Below are 20,196 nucleotides of genomic sequence, written 5' to 3'. Positions count from 1 at the left end.
AAAAGATAGAAAAATTTGAATTGGATCTCAGGGAAATAATGGACAACGTGAAGTGCATAAATATAAGAATCATTGGTGTTCCAGAAGGAGAAGAGAAGAGTAAAGGGTTAAGAAGATTATTTGAGGAGATAATTAGGGAAAACTTCCCAATCTATGAAAGGCATAAATACACAAATCAAAGAAGCCCAAAGAACTCTAAATAGAATAAATTCAAACAGACCCACTTCAAGACACATACTAATCAGATTGTCAAATGCTGAAGACAAAGAGAGAATCCTGAGAGCAGCAAGAGAAAAGTGATTCACCACATACAAGGGAAGCCACATAAAACTAAATGCTGACTACATCAGGCACCATGGAGGTGGGAAGGCAGTAGTAATTTATAGTTAAGATTCTGAAAGAGAAAAATTGCAAGCCAAGAATTCTTTATCTAGAAAAGCTGTCCTTCAAAAGTGAGGGAGAATTTAAAAATTTTTGCAGATAAACAAGGGCTGAGAGAATTTTTAATCAAGAAACCTCCCTTACAAGAAATATTAAAGGGAATTCTGTTGGCTGAAAAAAGAAATATGACAGGAGAGAGAGACTTGGAGGAGAGTATAAAATGATGATTATCAATAAGGGTAACTAAAAAGATAAAAAGAAAGAAAAATCATACATACAAATGAAAGTCAAGGGATAATATGGTTGGAGTAAGGACATCTTTTTCACTAATAATATTGAATGTTAATGGATTAAATTCCCCAACATAAAGACACAGATTAGCAGAATGGATTTTAAAAATATGATCTGTCTATATGCTGTTTACAACAGACTAACTTTAGATCCAAAGATACAAATAGATTGAAAGTGAAAAGATGGGAAAAGATATTCCAGGCAAGCAATAACAACAAAAAAGCAGGCGCCATACTAATATCAGATAATACTATATATCAATATCAGATATTAGTATATACTAATATCAGATAAAATAGATTATCGTACTTATATCAGAAGAAAAATAGACTTTAAATGAAAAAAAATTAACACGAGGTCTTCTAGGGAAGATGGTGCAGTAGGGAGCTCCAGGACTCAGTCCTTCCACCCAAACAACTATTAAACAGGTATGAACTCTCTGAAATAAGTATTTTGAAAATCCAGTGGCCAAAAGAACACTGTACATCATTCAGGGAAGAGCAGGAGAAAGAGGCTGATAAACTATGGTAAAAGGACAGTAAATTGAATGCACCCACTGCTGGTCCTAGCAGCTCTAGAGGCGGGGGGTACAGCAGAGGCTAGAAGTCCAGCTTCACAAAGTTGCCCCGTGGGTCACAGCACCCAGCACGAGCCTGCTCCACTGCCAAGTTGCCCAAGAGACAAGTCAGCTTAGCGGAAGACACAGAGAAGGAGGAGCTCAAGAGGAAGTTATGGAGACTGTCAGCTAAACCTGCTCCTGCGAAAGTGGAAAAAAAAGCCAAAAAAGGCAGCGGGAAAGGATGTCTTCAGACAAAAAAAATGCAACCTAAAGGGAAAAGGGGAACAAAGAGAAAACACGCTGAAGTGGCAAACCAAGAAGCTAAAGATGTACTTGCAGAAAATGGAGAAACTAAAAATGAGAAGAGTCCAGCCTCTGATGAAGCAGGAGAGAAAGAAGCCAAGTCTGATTAATATCGTATGCCTTAGCTTATCAGTGATCCCTATCTCTCCCTTCTTGTACAATCCAGAGGAAAGTTTTTATTAACTATTTTGTAAATGCAAATTTTTCTGGTAGCTCTAGATGAAACATTTTTAAGAAGGGGATTGAAATCCCACCTCATCCCATTTTTTTAGTGTAAATGCTTTTTTTAAGAGTGGAAATCATTTGCTCGTTGTTTATTTATTGATGCAACCAGAAAATAGTGGGATATTGACTTATGGAGGCTTTGACTGTCTTCGATGTCAAATTAACATTCCGGGGGGGGGGGGGGTAGCCGTTTTTATAGCCTATGATACAACACATACTAAATGATGATTTGGAGTCACAGTTATGCATCTAATTTGCTCTTCTTTGTCTACATCGTCCAGTTTTGATGTTATGTCTGTGATTTGAAGTCTTTCTTCTTTCTTAATGTAAGCATATAGAACTATTAATCTTGCTCTCAGCACTACCTTTTTTGCATCTCATAAGTTTTGGAATATTGTATTTTCATTTTCATTCACTTCAAGATATTTCATAATTTCATTTCTGATTTCTTCTTTTACCCATTGGTTGTTTAAGAGTACGTTATTATTATTATTATTATTATTATCATTATTATTATTATTATTGGCGTGAGCAGGCTCCCGGAATCAAACCCAGGTCTGCAGTTCGGCAAGCAAAAATTCTTAAGAGTATGTCATTTAATTTCTAAATATTTGTGAATTTTCAATTTCTCCCTCTGTTATTGACTTCTAGCTTCATTTTTTTGTGTTTAATGTATATAAATTGCATGATTCAAAATTATTGAATGTATTGATATGGTTTTGTGATACAATATATGGTCTATCTTGGAGAACGATCTATGTGCCCTTAAGAATTGTGTATTTTGTTTTTTGGGGATGCAGTGTTCTATATACATCTGTTTGGTCTAGATGGTTTAGTGTATCATTCAAATTGTGTGCTTCCTTATTGATCTTGTGACTGATATTCTACCCACCCATTATTGAAAGCAGTGTGTCAAAGTCTCTTACTATTAAGGTAGATCCATCAAATTCTTCCTTCAAATCTGTCATTATTTGCTTAACATATTTTGGAGCTCTGCTATTAGGAATGTATAAGTTAATAATTGTTACATCTTATTGATGAATTGTTCTATTTATCAGTGTGTAATGACCATATTTGTCCCTTGTAACTGTGTGGTTGTTTGAACCTGTTATGTACCCCAGAAAAACCTGTTCTTTCAATCCAATTTTGTGGGGGCAGCTCTATTGTTGGGTGGGATTTTTTTTATTAGGTTGTTTCCATAGAGATTTGACCCTGCTCATTCAAGGTGCATCTTAATATGCTTGCTAAAGTCCTTTAAGAGCGCACGCAGAGACCTAAGAGAGTTTAAAGAAGATAAGAAAGAAAATACCCCAGCAGAAGCCAAAAGGACCCACAGGGTCATTTTGAAATGAGCCATTTTGAAACCAACTCAGGAGAGAAACGCCAGCAGATGTCACCATGTGCCTTCCCATGTAACAGAAGAACCCGGACACAATTGGCCTTTCTTCAGTGAAGTTTTCCTTTTGTTCATCCCTTAATTTGGGCATTTCCATAGTATTAGAATTGTAACTTGTAACTTAATAAATCTTCTTTGTAAAAGCCAATCCATTTCTGGCATACTGCATTCCAGCAGCTTTAGCAAACCAAAACAAACGGTTTTTTACTCAAAGTCTGCTTTCTCTGATATTGGTAGTCACCCCAGCTCTCTTTTTCTTAATACTTGTGTGGATAATTTTTTCCATCATTTCATTCTCACCCTACTTGTGTCTTTGAATTTAAGGTGATCCTTTTGCAAACAGCATACAGTTGGGTCATACTTTTGTATCCATTCTGCCAATCTGTGTTTTGTCTAGAGTGTTTAATCTATTCACATTTAATGTTGCTACAAATAATAGAGGACTTTCTTCTGCCACTTTGCTATTTAACCTTTGTAAGGCTTATACCTTTTTTGTCCCTCATTTTGGTTAATTCCTACTTTCATGTTTATTTGCTTTTTTGTGTTGTACAGTATTAAGTGGCTTCTCATTTCTATCTGTGTATATTTTCCATCTATTTTTCTTGTGGTTACCATTAGGTTAAAATTTAACATCCTAAAATATGTAACAATTTTATTTGGCTTGACACCAATTTAACTTCAATAGTATGCACGCATACTTTTCCTGTACCTCTCTGTCCCTCCACCATTTCTTTTGAACTTGTTACCACTTTTATGTCCAAAAACATTGATTTATCATGATTTTTTATGCATTTTCATTTTAGCACCTGTAAGACAACAGAAATGGAGTTATACACCAAACAATTCATTATAATAATACTAGATAACACTGGCATCTATTGTTACCATGATGGTTATCTTTGTCACAAGTCTTTCTTTCTTTCTTTTTTTTTTAAGTCTTTATTTCTTTATGCTGCTTTGAGCCACTGTCTATTGTCCTTTCATTTTAGTCTGGGAAGAACTTGCTTGTAGGACAGGTAGAGTGGTGATGTACTCCCTCATCTGTTTTTTTGTTTTTTTTTTTTAAGTGAGAGTGTCTTAATCTCCCCCTCACTTTTGAAAGAGTGTCTCGTCAGATATAAAATTCTTTGCTGGCAGTTGCCTTCTTTCAGCAGTTTATTTTAACACACTACCTTCTTGTGTCCATAGTTTCTGAGGAGAAATCAGCACTTAATCTAATTGGGACTCCCTTGTACATAACCTGTTGCTGTTCTCATCCAGCTTTCAGGACTCTCTCCTTGTCCTTTGCATAATGTAGAGTAATCATTATATGACAAGGTGTATTTTTCTTCATGTTTATCCTGTTTTGTGCTCTCAGTGCATTTTGGATGTGCATAGTCACATTTTCTCCCTAAGTTTTGGAGTTCTCTCATTATTTCTTTCACTATTCCTTTTGCCTCTTTTTCTCTTTCTTCTCCTTCTGGGACTCCTATAATGCTAATAGTGGCTATGTTCACTTTCATTTCTTTTTTTTTTTCTGCTCTTCAGCCTGACTCATTTCAAATGTCTTGCTTTCAAGCTCACTAATTCTTTCTTCTCCCAGTTCCAGTCTGCCCTTGAAACCCTCCTGTGCATTTTATTTTTATTTTTATTACTTTTTGCATTGGCAGGCATCAGGAATTGGTTTCTGACATGGCAGGCAAGAATTTTACCACTGAGCCACCATCATACCACTCCCTCCTGTGCATTTTTCATTTCAGTTATTGTGGGCTTCAACTCCAGTAGTTCTGTTTATTCCTTTCAAAAATGTCTATATCTTACTTAGACTTTTACACTGCTCAGTCATTGCTTTCTTTATATCTATTAGTTCTTTGTCTGTACATTCCTTTAGTACCTGGTGCATTTTTTTTTTTAACATGGGCAGGCACCGGGAATCGAACCCGGGTCCTCTGGCATGGCAGGTAAGCGTCCTTGCCTGCTGAGCCACCGTGGCCCACCCTACCTGGTGCATGTTTAAGAGCATATTTTTAAAGGCTTTGTTCAGTATGTCCACATTCTCATCTTCTTTGTTGGCATTTTCTGTATTTTATCCTCTTCCTTTTCATGGACTATCATTTCCTGCTTTTCTCTTTTGTTTGTCTTATACTCTTTTGTTGCACATGGTATATTTTCATGTTTTAAAATGTTGACTCTGGGATTATTATTATCTAAGATGTCTATATCTTGGTTTTGTAAATAGTTAGTGATAATACAGAGATTTTCTTGAATTTCAGCCTTCCTATCCTTTAGGTCTACCTAAGGTGAATGCAGTGCACTGAGTTTTCCCTGTATTTCTGTGCCTTTATTTTATCATGGGTTTTGCTTGTTAGATGTTTTGAAGTTGTCCTGTTTACAGGAGCTTTATTGTATTTCCTGTTTGCCAGGAGTCAGAACTTCCTTTTCCAGATGTTTTAAGCCAGAAGGCCTTTGCCCTAGATTGCCACCTCTATAGATTTTTACACTCCTTTTGCCTCAAGCTGCTTTTCTCTGGAAGGCAAATTCTTGGAGAGGTATCTCCTCAGAGAGGACTTTCCCAAATCAGTATTTCCTAGCCAAAACTGGGCCAGGACCCACAAAGAGAGCACAGACTGACTCTATAGTACACTGAGGATGGGATCAGGAAGGGTGTTAAAAGGTTCTCTAAAGGCTCCCCAAACTGAGTTTGCCTGATCTGCCCAGCAAATGCATCCCTTTGGCTAACTGACCCTGCACCCCTAAGGAAACACTGCATCTTTAAATCTACATTTCCTCCACCCCTTTCTAGGGAAGGTTGAAACAATAACTGCTCTTAGAGCTGGACTCCCAGCAATCTGAATTTGCTAATCAAAAACCATTATCAGTGATTGGCTATGCCCATTCCTGTTCTTGGGGAAGGGGATTCATTCATCCTTTTCTGTCACCACTGAGCTAGCCAAGAAGAAGCCCCCCAAAAGCAGGACCCCAAAGCAGCCTGCTGTGGGGGGGATGGGCAGTGGCAGCCACCATGCAAAGAGAGCAATTTACTTTTTTTGTTTTCTTTCATATTGATATTTTATTGGTTGTTCTGCAGATGAGCACACAGACATTATGAACAAATTGAACGCAATTCCTAATATATGTATTGAAAATCTAAAAAGCCATGTAGTTGTAATTCTTTTCTAAAGCTATTCCAGCACTTTCCAACTTAAAATCTGGAGGCAATTTTCCCCACGAGGGAATCAAATGCTACTATCTTCAAATGTTGATAAGCTGTTACATCATAAGTTCCATTAATTCACAATTTAATATCATACACACCACATACATTTCCAATCTTTCCCAGCATATAACAAAGTTATTAAGAAAGACTACCACAACCAAGGATGTTACCATGTGCACTCAGTTCTGATAGGGAGAGCCAAGATTAAGGAACAGTTTTAAAAAACAATTCTACTGGAGACCCAGGTGGATTCCCAGCCCATGTACCACACCCCACACCCGAAAAAAGGAAAGAAAAGTTTAACTTTTCTGAATGTAGATGCAAAAATCATCAACAAAATACTAGCAAATTAAATACAGCACCATAGTATAAAAATTATACACCATGATCAAATGGGATTTATCCTTAGTATACAAGGTTGGTTCAACACAGGAAAAATCACTTAACCATATTGACACATTAACACCATATTAACAGAATGAAGGAAAAAACACATGATCATTTCAATTGTTGCAGAAAAGGCATTTGACAAAATTTAGCATAACTTCTTGATAAAAAACTCAGAAAACTAGGAAGAAAAGGGAACTTCCTCAACATAATAACAGCACATATGAAAATTCCACAGTTAACATCATACTTAATAGGGAAAAATAGAAATCTCTCCATTTAAGATCAGGAACAAGAAAAAGATGCCCACTCTCACTATCACTATTCAACATTGTACTGGAACTTCTTCCCAGAGCAATTAAGCAAAAGAAAAGAAATAAAGGACACCCAATTAGGAAAAGAAGAAGTAAACTTTTCTTGTTTGCAGGCAAAATGATTCTATATACACAAGATTCTGAAAAATCCACAACAAACCTCCTAGAGCTAATAAATGAATTCAACAAAGTGGTAGGGTTCAAGATCATGGCCTCAATATCAGTAGTGTTTCTCTATACACAAAAAATGAACAATGGGAAGAAAAAAACAAGAAAAACTTCTATTCACAATAGTAACTAAAATAATCAGATATCTAGCAATAAATCTAACCAAGGATGTTAAGGATTTATACACAGAAAACTGCTAACTATTTCTAAAAGAAATTCAAGAAGACCTAAAGAAGTGGAAGTGTATTCCATGCCCATGGATTAGAAGACTAATTATCATCAAAATATCAATACCACCCAATTTGTAGGTTCAATGCAATCCCAATCAGAATTCCAACGACCTTTGCAGAAATGTAGAAGCCAATCATCAAATTTATATGGAAGGGTAAGGGAACCCAAATAGCTAAAGCCATCTTGAAAATTAAGAAAGAAGGTTGAGGACTCACACTTCCTTATCTTAAAACTTATTATATAAAGCCACAGTAATCAAAACAGCATGTTACTGACACAAGAACAGAGATATATACCAAAGGACTAGCACTGAGAGTTCAGAAATCAAGCTTCACATTTATGGCCAACTTATTTTTGATAAGGTAGCAAAGACCACTTAATTGGGAAAGATTAGTCTCTTAACAAAAGGTGCAGGAAAAATTTGATCTCCATTTGCAAAAAAAGAGGAGTATCGTACGTCACACCATGTACAAAAATCAACTCACAATGGGTCAAAGACCTTAATATAAGAGCTAGAACTATAAAATTCCTGGAAAAAATGTAGGGAGGCATCTACAAGAATTGTGTTAGGCAATGGTTTCTTAGACTTTACTCCCAAAGCACAAACAACAAAAGAAAAAATGGATAAATGGGATCTCATCAAAATTAAAAACTTTTGATCCTTAAAGGACTTCATCATGAAAGTAAAATAATAACCTACACAACAAGTGTTGGAGAGGATGCAGAGAAATAGGAACACGCATTCATTGTTGGTGGCAGTGTAAAAAGGGTATACCCACTCCGGAAGGCAGTTTGGCAGTTCCTCAGAAAGTAAGGTATAGAATTGCCATATGATCCAGCAATTCCACAACTAGGTATACACTCCAAAGAATTGAAAGGAAGGATATGAACCTATTTTTGCACACTTATGTTCATAGTGGCATTACCTACAATTTCCAAAAGATGGAAGAAATCCAAGTGTCTATCAACCAATGAACATATAAACAAAATATGGTATAAACATAAAATGGAATATTATTTAACTATAAAAAGGAATAAGTCCTGATGCACATGACAACATGGATGAACCCTGAGAATATTATGCCAAATAAATCAGACACAAAATGACCAATATTCTATGATCTCATTGATTTGAAAAATTAGAATGAGCAAAGTCTTAGAATCAGAAACTAGAATATAGGTTACCAGTAAGTAGGGTGGGAATAAGGAATGGGAAGTTAAGGCTTCAAATGTATATGGTTCCTGTTTGGAATAGTGGAAATATTTTGGTAATGGGTGGTAGTGGTGGTATCACAACATTGTGAATGCAATTAACAGCACTGAAATACATATCTGAATGTGGTTAGAAGGGGAAATGGTATACTGTATATATAGTAACAGAATAAAAATTTTAATAAAGTCCATGGGAACTGCACTATACAGTGAACTCAAAGTTACAACAGACTTTAATTATAATACAATTATAAAAAGTGCTATCCTCAATTGTAACAAATGTTCCACAACAAGGAAAGATTTTGATAGTGGGGTGGTATCTGAGAATCCCGCATTTTATGCATGATTGTTCTACAAACCGACAAGTTTTCTAATAAAGAAAAAAATGACCACAAAGTAAAAGTATTTCAGACACTGAAAAAATGAAATAGGGAGAAGATGGCGGCTTAGTAAGACGCGCGGGTCTTAGTTCCTCCTCCAGAAAAGCAACTAAAGAAACAGAAACAATACGAAACAGCTCCCGGAGTCACGACAGAGACCAAAAAGACAGCGTACCCCATTCTGGAACAGCTGAACGGGCAGGGAGAATCTGCTGCGGTGAGCTACCAGAGGGGCGCGCGTTTTCCCGGCCGGCGGCTGGCGACTGGGGTCCCCTCCACGCACGTAGCTCCCCGGCCTGACTGGGAACGTTGGATAGCGGGGCCCTCCCGTCACGCTTGGCGTTTCGGGCCAGCTGGGCAATTAGGACCGGCACTCTCCCAAGCCGCGGCGGCCAGCGACCCCCACCTCCACGCGCGGTTTCCCGGGCCGACTGCGGTGCAGACAGACGAGCGCCACGAGCGCCACCTACTGGGCAGGAAAAGAAAAACAGAGCCCAGAGATTTCACAGAAAAAGCTTTCAACCAGCTGGGTAACACACCCAGGGAAATCTGATCAAATGCCCAGACACCAGCAGAAAATAATGGATGACGCTCGGAAAATTGAAGATATGGCCCAGTCAAAGGAACAAACCAATAGTTCAAATGAGATACAGGAGCTGAGACAACTAATGCTGAATATACGAACAGAAATGGAAAAATTCTTCAAAAACCAAATCAATAAATTGAGGGAGGACATGAAGAAGACATGGGCTGAACAAAAAGAAGAAATAGAAAATCTGAAAAAACAAATCACAGAACTTATGGGAGTGAAGGACAAAGAAGAAAAAATGGAAAAAACAATGGATACCTACAATGGTAGATCTAAAGAGGCAGAAGCTACAATTAGTGAACTGGAGGATGGAACATCTGAATTCCAAAAAGAAACAGAAACTATAGGGAAAAGAATGGAAAAACTTGAGCAGGAGATCAGGGAACTGAATGACAATATGAAGCACACAAATATACGTGTTGTGGGTGTCCCAGAAGGAGAAGAGAAGGGAAAAGGAGGAGAAAAACTAATGGAAGAAATTATCACTGAAAATTTCCCAACTCTTATGAAAGACCTAAATTTACAGATCCAAGAAGTGCAGCGCACCCCAAAGAGAATAGACCCAAATAGGCGTTCTCCAAGACACTTACTAGTTAGAATGTCAGAGGTCAAAGAGAAAGAGAGGATCTTGAAAGCAGCAAGAGAAAAACAATCTGTCACATACAAGGGAAACCCAATAAGACTATGTGTAGATTTCTCAGCAGAAACCATGGAAGCTAGAAGACAGTGGGATGATATATTTAAATTACTAAAAGAGAAAAACTGCCAACCAAGACTCCTATATCCAGCAAAATTGTCCTTCAAAAATGAAGGAGAAATTAAAACATTTATAGACAAAAAGTCACTGAGAGAATTTGTGACCAAGAGACCAGCTCTGCAAGAAATACTAAAGGGAGCACTAGAGTCAGATACAAAAAGACAGAAGAGAGAGGTATGGAGTAAAGTGTAGAAAGAAGGAAAATCAGATATGATATATATAATACAAAAGCCAAAATGGTAGAGGAAAATATTATCCAAACAGTAATAATACTAAAAGTTAATGAACTGAATTTCCCAATCAAAAGACATAGAATGGCAGAATGGATTACGACCCAGCAATACCACTGCTAGGTATCTACTCAAGGGACTTAAGGGTAAAGACACAGACGGACATTTGCACACCAGTGTTTATAGCAGCATTATCTACAATTGCAAAGAGATGGAAAAAATGAAATAATTAATTACCAGCAGACTGCATTTTAAAAAGTGTTATGCATATAATCCTATTTTCCCCTTCTTTCATGCATAAAACATGGCAGACCATAAGACTGTTCTTTGATTGTTTTCTTTATGGTTTCATAATAATTAATTATGTGCACAGTTTACTCAACCAGTCCCTATTAAGACTCGTTTTCAAATTTTTGCAATTTCAAGTAATGCATAATTAATAAAATGGTGCATATATTGTTTTGCTTTTGTGGCTGTATATATATATGTGTGTGTGTATATATTTACATATGTATTTACTCATATTTGCAAAAAAAAAACACAGGGAGGACCATAAATGAGAAAATCATAAAACTGCTACTATAGACGTGTTGATGGGGAGGTAAGTATCAGGATAGGAGTGAGACTTCCCTGAAGATACTTTTTTATATAGTTCTAACTTGTAAACTATGTTAAAATTTTATGTATTCAAAAGTAAAATTATAGCAAAAAATGTAGAAAAAATAAACCCTAATCCTGGCTAAAAAGAGAAAGAGATGGACTTTGCTGCATATCAGATTGATAACTTAAGCACAAAGGAAAAAAATGCACATTATTTCAGGCAAATTTTGAAGATTGTTCTCTGACTTTACATGTTTAGAGGCATATGCTCTAAGGCCACAAAGAGCTGCAAAATAATTTTGAACTTTATTCAGTTGGTTTACTATTAATAATAATACTTGTTTGGTTTGTAAATTTCATAGGACAAAGCATTTTGATAATTTAAGCATGAAAGAGAAAATTGTTGTGCTTTTTTATAATACAGTTACAAACAAAAATCCATAAGCTGTACTCAAGAAAAGGAAGAGAAAGAGGAAAATTCTTCTATATAAAACAATGTCAGCTAATATGTGTAGAAAGAATAATAGAATGAGTGATACAATTTAAAAATTACTATTTTGCATCTTCTAAGGTAAGAAATGATCCAGGTAAGGATTATCAATAATTGCTAAAATCACTATGTGAAAGATTTCTAAGGAACAGGCTATTCTCAAAACACTAAAGTATTCACCCACAGATCACTTACTAGTTGCAAAGGGGTAAGCATGATATTACAATGGAGGGGCAAGTGATCAAACTTAGCTTAATCAACAGAGGTACAACTTGACATTGTCTGCAATATTAATCACTCAGCATAACCTAGGAATACTTATGAAGTATTCTTGTCAAATTTGTTTAACTTGAATCTAATCAATCTTAAACTTAATGTACAGTCTACAGGAAAAATGGGAAAAAAGAACAAGTTGAATGAGACCAACAGGACATGAGCAGACAAATCCAAGATGCGGAACATTCTACAAGACAATTGTCCTGGAAATTTCCATAAGTCAAAGTCATGGAAAGATATAAGTGGATGAAATCCTCTAGTCTAAAACATACTAAAGATATTTTGCAACAGTATGTGCATACCTAGGGTGTTTCCTGGTTTAAAACAGTAGTTAAATAAGACATTCTTGTAACAATGGAGAAAATTTTTGGCTTAAGACAAAAAAATTATTATTTCACAGTTTCTGTGGGTCAGGAATTTGGGAGCAGTTGAGCTGGGTGGTTCTGGTTCGGGGTTCTCATATGGTTATAATCATAATGTCAACAGGGGCTGCTAGTCATCTGAAACTATGGCTGGGACTGGAAGATCTGCTTCCAAGGTCACTCACATTGCTGAAGGCTAAGGCCTCAATTCCTTGGCACCTGGACATCTTTATAAGATGCTTCAGGTCCTCTCAACTTGTCAGCTAGCTTCCTTCCAGAATGAGATATTGAAGAGAAAGAGAGTGATCTGAGAGAGGGCAAAGAGGAAGACCTAGTCTCTGAAGTTACTCATTGATACTTGTGCTTTATTCTATTCATTAGAATTGAGTCAGTATACCCCACCCACACTTACAAAGAGAGGAATTAAACTATTTTCTTGAAAGGAGAAGTATTAAGATGTTGTGGATATATTTTTAAACAACCAAAACTATGGGCTAAATACTAGAAGATATTATGAAGTTATTTTTAATTTTTAAGGTGTGATCATTTAGAAGGCTGTCATTCTAAGGAGAAGCATGTGGATGTATTTAGGAGTGAAGTGTCATAAAGTATGTCAAAATATCAGCAGATTAAAGTTGGAAGGAGGATATATAGATATTTCTTGAACCTTTCTCTACACATTTTTCTATGCTTACAATTTGCATGGTGAAAATATGGAGGGAAAAATGTATTCTACATTAAGTATGCACAAAACACTGTGCCTAACACATACCAAATGTTGGCAGTGGGAAAGCGAGACTGTGGGTAGATACAAATTAGGCAGAAAGCAGAGTCATGTGTACCAGATAAATTAGAAGTAATGAATGAAAGAAAAAGAGTGGGAAGGGTGGGCTGAGAGAGTGGATTGCAGAGAGGGAAAGGGGACGTGTGGAGCAAAGTGTGAGTCAAGTTATACATGGAAAATATAAATAGCTATCCTCAACTTTCAACATTGGACCCTGATGTTAACGACCACTTAAAAATACCAATTTGTTGAAATTTTGATGAAGGACAGACCATTTACACGGTCTTGAAGTATCTCCCCACAAATTACATACATACCTCAAAAGGGAAAATGGAGACTGCACAGTTGACAACCCTGGTGGACACTGGCATAAATTTACTATCTTCAGAATTGAGACAAACATTATCATGTGCCTCCTGATACATATGATACACTAAAAAGAATACAACATTACTTAAGTAGTAGTCCTAACAAAAATTATAACGAATCTAATCATGAAGAAACATCAGGCAAACCTTAAGTGAGGTTACATTCTACAAAATAATTACCCTGTACTCTGCAGTATGTCAAGGCGGTGAAAGACAAAGGAATGCTGAGGAACTCTTCCAGATTAAAGTAGGCTAGAAAGACAAGGCAACCAAATGCAATGTATGATCCTGAATCGAATCCTGAATTAGGAAAAATGAAATAGCTATAAAGGTCATTGTTGGAATAATTGTGTTATTTGACAATGGAGTGTGCCATTGTATGGATATCAAATTTCCTGATTTTGATAGCTTTACTGTGCCTATTTAAGAGGCTGTCCTTGTTTTTAGGGGATACACAGTCAAATATTTGGTAAAGGGGCTTGATGTTGCCAGTTTACTCTCAAATAGTTCAGAAAAATATATATATGCACACACCAAGAAGGGATTGAGAATAAGACAGACGGAGCAAAAGGCAAACAATTGATGAGTGAATCTGAGTAAAGTGCATATGATAGACCTTTATACAATTTTTGAAGTTTGAAATTATATCCAACTAAAATGTTACCAAACAAAATATTATCCCCCAAATCCCACTTTCTAAGTCTGTGCAACACTGGAGGGCAGACCAGATGGAGGGGCACTCTTTGTGCTCAAATATTTTCCCAGGTACAGGGTACAAAAGGGGGTCAGAAGACAAAAGAGGGTACAGTCAGTAAAACCAAATTAATCATTTAATGACTGAGAACACATTACTCACAAAATCAAAATATGTTTAGTGTTTGTCATTAAAAATCACAAGTACTTTAATTACAGAAAACAAATGGATGCTGTTTTAAAAGAAGAATAATAAATACTATTATTATTTACTGTGTTTACTGGTCCCTGGAGAAGGGAGGAGTCTGGGTCAAATTTCAGGCTGTGGAGGCCGCTACCCTCTATCCATGCACAGGAAAGTCAGACCCCAAAGGGAGAGGGTGGGAAGGGAGCAGAAGAAAGGCAGCAGTAGTCAGGGGTGTTCTCCTGAATAAAGTGGGCAAGTGGGTAGGTAGGTGGCTGCAGGCCCTCTCACTGAAGCCAGCAGCAGATAGGCCTTTGCAACCACCTCATTAACACCTCATTAAGAAGGGTCCCTTTTATGTAACTGAGTGTTTCCCAGAAAAATGAATTATTTCTGTCCCCTTAAAATTCATAAATGCTTCCCAGAAAGCCCCAGGTTTCCTGTAATGTCTATTAAAAATTCCAGATACTGCAGCTACAATGTTCAGTCACACTATTTCCACTAAGGAAAGTTAAATATTAACACTAAATTATAGTGGTTCTTTCTTTCATGATTCCCATGATGGAGAGAAGGTGTAATACTGAATTGAGTATGCAGTCTCACAGAAACATTACTAAATCACCTGATAGCCTCCTAAAAATTGCAATGTCTCTTTCTCTTAAAACTAAAATGCAGGAATTCCATTTCAATTATTAGGGCTTGGGTTTTCTTTTTCCTCTTTTAGAATATTGAAACTAAAGGAGTTTACTGTAATAGGGAATGTGAGATGGGGTTGGCTTTGATTCTTGGACTGTTGTTTTTTTAAAGCTACTTTTAATTTAAGTATCTTGCCTTTCATTGAAAGGAAGGAAATGCATATTCATTGGATGCCTACTGTGTGCATGGTATTGCACCATTTCATTTAACCTAGAGTTCAGTTCATTACAAACTTGGGGAAAAAAGAGAGAAACACTAAAGGAATTTTATTAGAAAGGAATAATGACAGTGCCATTTGTTGTCTGTGAATACAAATTCTAGATCCATACATTCAAATATGCTTTTGGTTTTTCCCACATGTTCCCAAGCCTCTAAGTATTCATGTTCTCCTTGGTTGTAATTGTCAATAAGAATTTCTAACTGTAACCATTTTGTCTTCCTGCATTTCCTCATGGTAACTACTTTTTTATAGACTAGAATACTTACAATACTATTAGAGGCTGATTGTGTCATATTTCTTCCTTTTCATTTAAAGACAACATGAAATCATTGCAGAAAATTTGGCAAAATGATGGAAAATCACCTAAAATCTCACCACTCTGAAATAGCAATTACTTTCAATTCTGAGTACTACCTTCCAGTCTTTGTCCATCTCAGTACATTTTTACATATTTGGAAAATAGTTCATGTATATTTGGGGGATTTTTAGTTACCTTCTAAATAGTTCATCATGTAGATATATATTTCTTTCAATGTTATAATCCTCTATTCTTGACAATATTCCATTAGGTGGATATACCATAATTTCTTTGTGAGACCTTACCATTTAATCTACCATTTTTCAACATTATGCAAATTTGTCAAAAATATCTTTAGATGTATACCATTTATTTTCTCTTTGGACTATTTCCTTAAGATAAATTTCTAGCAGGACATGTGCATTTTTAAGTCAGCTGACCTCTCTTGTCAAATTGCTTTCTAAAAGAGTACCGCAACTAAATTACATCCTATGAGCACTGAGGGAGTTCCAGAGTTGCACATTCTACTTGGTATTCTTTCAGCACTTTATAATTTCAATCAAGCTAAGATAGAAAATGGTATCATTTGGCATCATATGGTATCATTTATTTGGCATTTATTTGCATATCTTCTATTGCAATCAAGATTAAACTTTCATCTTCTATTTGTTTACTGAAGACTTTAGTTTTTCCATGAATTTTCCAATTTATTGATTGATTTCTATTTATTTATTTATAAGTGTAAAAAACTTTCATTGTGGTAACATATACAGAGCATTAAATTTTCCATTTTAACCGTTGTCAAATTTAAAATTCAATGGTATTGCATACATTCACGATATTTTACTACTATCACCACCATCCACTACGAACTTTTCAACACCTCACACAGGAACTCTGTAGCCATTAAGCATTAATTCCCCACTCTCTGCCCCAATCTCCACATTCTGATAAACTATAATCTGCTATCCCTCTTTATGAATTTGCATATTCCAAGTATTTCATATTAGTACAATCATATTTGTCCTCTGATATCTGGCTTATTTCATTCGACATGATGTCTTTGAGGTTCACCTATGTTCTAGCATGTATTAGAGCTTCATTTCTGTTTTACAGCTGAATAATATTCCATTGTGTATATATTTTTATTTTTTTAATTTTTAATTTTATTTATTTTTTAATTAGAGAAGGTGTGGGTTTACAGAGCAATTATATATAAGATACATAATTCCCCTATGTTATCCTATTACTAACACCTTGCACTGACGTGGCACATTTGTTATAATTGATGAAAGCACACTTTTATAATTGTACTATTAACTATAGTTCATTGTTTAACTTAAGGTTCACCGTTTGTGCTGTGCAGTTCCAAGGATTTTTTAAAAATTTTATTCTAGCTAGCTATACACAAGCTAAAATTTTCCCCCTTTTAACCAAATTCAAATACATAATTCAGTGTTCTTAATTGCATTCATAATATTGTAATTTCCTCACCACAACCTGTATTACTTAAGGTTCTCTAGAGAAACAGAATCAACAGGGAACACTTGCAAATATAAAATTTAGTAAAGTGTCTCACGTGACTGAGAGAATGAAGAGCCCAAAATCCGCAGGGCAGGCTGTGAAGCCGATGACTCCGATGGAGGGTCTGAATGAACTCCACAGGAGAGGCTCACCAGCCAAAGCAGGAATGGAACCTGTCTCTTCTGAATCCTCCTTAAAAGGCTTCCTGTGATGAGATTAAGCATCACTAATTGCAGAAGTCACTCCCCTTTGGCTGATTACAAATGGAATCAGCTGTGGATGCAGCTGACATGATCAGGATCTAATTCTATGAAATGTCCTCATTGCAACAGACAGGCCAGCACTTGCCCAATCAGACAAACAGGTACCACAACTTGGCCAAGTTGACACATGTCCCTGACCATGACAGTCCACCCCTTGTCAACTTGGCAGCTATATATATCACCTTAAACCATACCTAGTTCCAAATGAAAACAATAAAACACGCATGTTTTCTTTTTACCTGACAATACTCAATTGTCCTGCATCTACTGGAAACACATTAAATCTCTCCAGAATAGGGCACAAATCCTTGGGCAATATTCATTCTTAAACTTGATATCTTACAACTTAAATAGTATAACAAGAACAAAACAGCATTACAATCCTTGTTTCTGTAACTGATCACATGGTCGGAGTTCATATTTATCACTACCTTCTTCAACTAGCCATTCCATGTTCCTTTACCCTCAGCAAACACTTAAGCTGGCTGTGGTTCTTTGCCTGGTGGGGTGACCCAAACCTTCATTCCTGAAGTTTCAGACCCATTGGCAGTCCTGCCTGGATTGGACTGTTGCAGTTTTCCATTGATTTTGATCACAGGGCCTGGTAGTACTAAAAGATGCCCTAGGGTATCTCCTTTATTCCAAAAAAGCTCTTCTTTACTTCCATTATGTAGTTGTAGTTCTACTTCCTCCTGATAGTCAGGGTCAATTACCCCAGACAATAATGCAATCCTCTTCCTGGCTTGTTGATCCACTGGCATAAGTAGCCCAAAGTGACCAGGTGGCAGTTTTAACTTCCATTTCAATGGAATCATTGTTGTTTCTCCTATAGGAAGCACTCCCCTTTTTGGAACTAAAACCTGTAGACCAACAGAGCTGAGGGTCGCAGGGACAGGAAGTAGAAATTTTCCTAGTGGATCACTAGGGGTAATAGTGAGTGGTACCACACCCATTTCCACTTCTTGGTTCCTGGACCCATGGATCCTGGCTATGGGAGAACCAGCACCATACAGCGGACTCTGATTCAGAGTATATACAGCTTCCTGGAGAACATTAACCCAGCCTTTCAAGGTATTACCAACTAGTTGGCACTGTAATTGAGTTTTCAAAAGGCCATTCCACCATTCTATCAATCGAGCTGCTTCTGGATGATGGGGAACACGGTAAGACCAGAGAATACCATGAGCATGTGCCCATTCCCACACTTCATTTGCTGTGTGTTTTTGTAATTCAGGTTAGACTTCTGTTCACTTGAGCTAGAAGCCTTTGTTTATACAGCTCGAACAAGAATTTAGTAGACTGCCCTTCTATTGTATTTCTAGGTACCCCATGGTTTACTAGCCAATGCCACAAATCTCTGCATGTCATATAATTTTCACGCCTGCTTTGAGTTTGCTGTCTATTATAATAGCCACATCTACCCTGTCTTTGGTGATTAAGTGCTGCCACCTGGCTTCTGCCAACTCAGGATCCTGTCATTCCCATTGTGTTTAAGGATTCCAGCTCAGTGGCAGCAGATCCTACAGTAATATCTAACCTACAGAGAAGTGCAACCACAGAGCTCTTTAGGGATGATGGTGCTAGTCTCACAAATTTATTTCTCACTGTTCTGGTAAAAGGTGCATCCTCCGGACATTCCTGGGGTGTAAGAACAGGCTTTGCATAATAAATCAACTCTAACATTCCAATCTCTCTAAGCCTCTGGATCCCCTCATCTACATTATACCAGGACAGTTCTGGCATTTCAACCTCAGGTAATGTTGGCCACCTTTTGAACCATGTTTCAACCAATCATCCAAACAAACTATTAATACCTTTTCTAACTGCTTGAGCTATAACATTGAATGCTGAATCTCTGCTTAGTGGGCCCATATCAATAAATTCAGTCTGATCCAGCCTTATATTCCTCCCACCATTATCTCACACCCTTAAAATCCATTGCCACACATATTCCCCTTATTTCTGCCTATGTAAATTGGAAAACTCACACAGTTCTTTTGGAGTATAACGTACCTCCTCATGTGTGATCCTTTTTACCTCACCTTTAGGGGCCTGTTGGGACTTTAGTCTAGTTATAGGTCTGGAAGAAATGAGGGGTGGTAGGGGTGGTTCATGAAAAGAATTAGAAATATCTTCCAAGCCATTTGCTTCAGGGCCTTCATTTGCAGTTTCATCTGGTGAAACAGGATTAATCACTCTAGGGCTTGTCCCTTCAGGAGGAGGTTGGGTGGCCAACTCCTCAAGGAAGGCTGGAGGTGGGGCAGTTATGTCCTCAGGGCAAATGATTACAGGGTTATCTAGAGAAGAATCAGCATGATCTAGGGTTTCAACCTCACCGCCCACATCATTATCAATCCATATGTCACTATCGCATTTTTCAGGGTCCCACTCTTTTCCAATCAATGACCTCACTTTAATGGCAGACACCATGCAAGATTGAGATTTCAGTTTACATTGTAAAGTTGCTACTATCACAGTAAGATTCTGAATCTGATTTTCAGAGATCTCAAGTCTATGGCTACAGGAAATAAGATTTTCCTTCAGGATACTCATAGAACCGTCTGCATCTTTCAGACAGCGCTTAAGCTTCTCGTTTGAAGCTTTAAGCCCATCCCCTTCACCCCTAATGTAGCCACTGTATCCAACAACAACCAACCAACATCTCTATACCTCTTATTTCTACAAAACTCTGTAAAGGTGTCAAAAACATTATCCGCCAGAGTCTGGCTTTGTACAAGCAAAGCATTAGGAGAATCAAATGATGATATTTTGACTATCTTCTTTGCCAACTCACTCCATGGATTGGGAGTGTCATTCTG

At 37.0% G+C, this 20,196-nt stretch overlaps 1 pseudogene; it reads left to right on the top strand.

Annotated features, from left to right (window-relative positions):
* Positions 1 to 355: 355 nt before the first annotated feature.
* On the top strand, positions 356 to 1,644 carry LOC143672075 (non-histone chromosomal protein HMG-14 pseudogene; annotated as a pseudogene).
* Positions 1,645 to 20,196: the final 18,552 nt, after the last annotated feature.

The sequence above is a fragment of the Tamandua tetradactyla genome, chromosome X, assembly GCF_023851605.1.
Source record: "Tamandua tetradactyla isolate mTamTet1 chromosome X, mTamTet1.pri, whole genome shotgun sequence".
Classification (NCBI taxonomy): Eukaryota; Metazoa; Chordata; class Mammalia; order Pilosa; family Myrmecophagidae; genus Tamandua; species Tamandua tetradactyla.
This window is presented reverse-complemented; position numbering and strand designations above follow the sequence as displayed.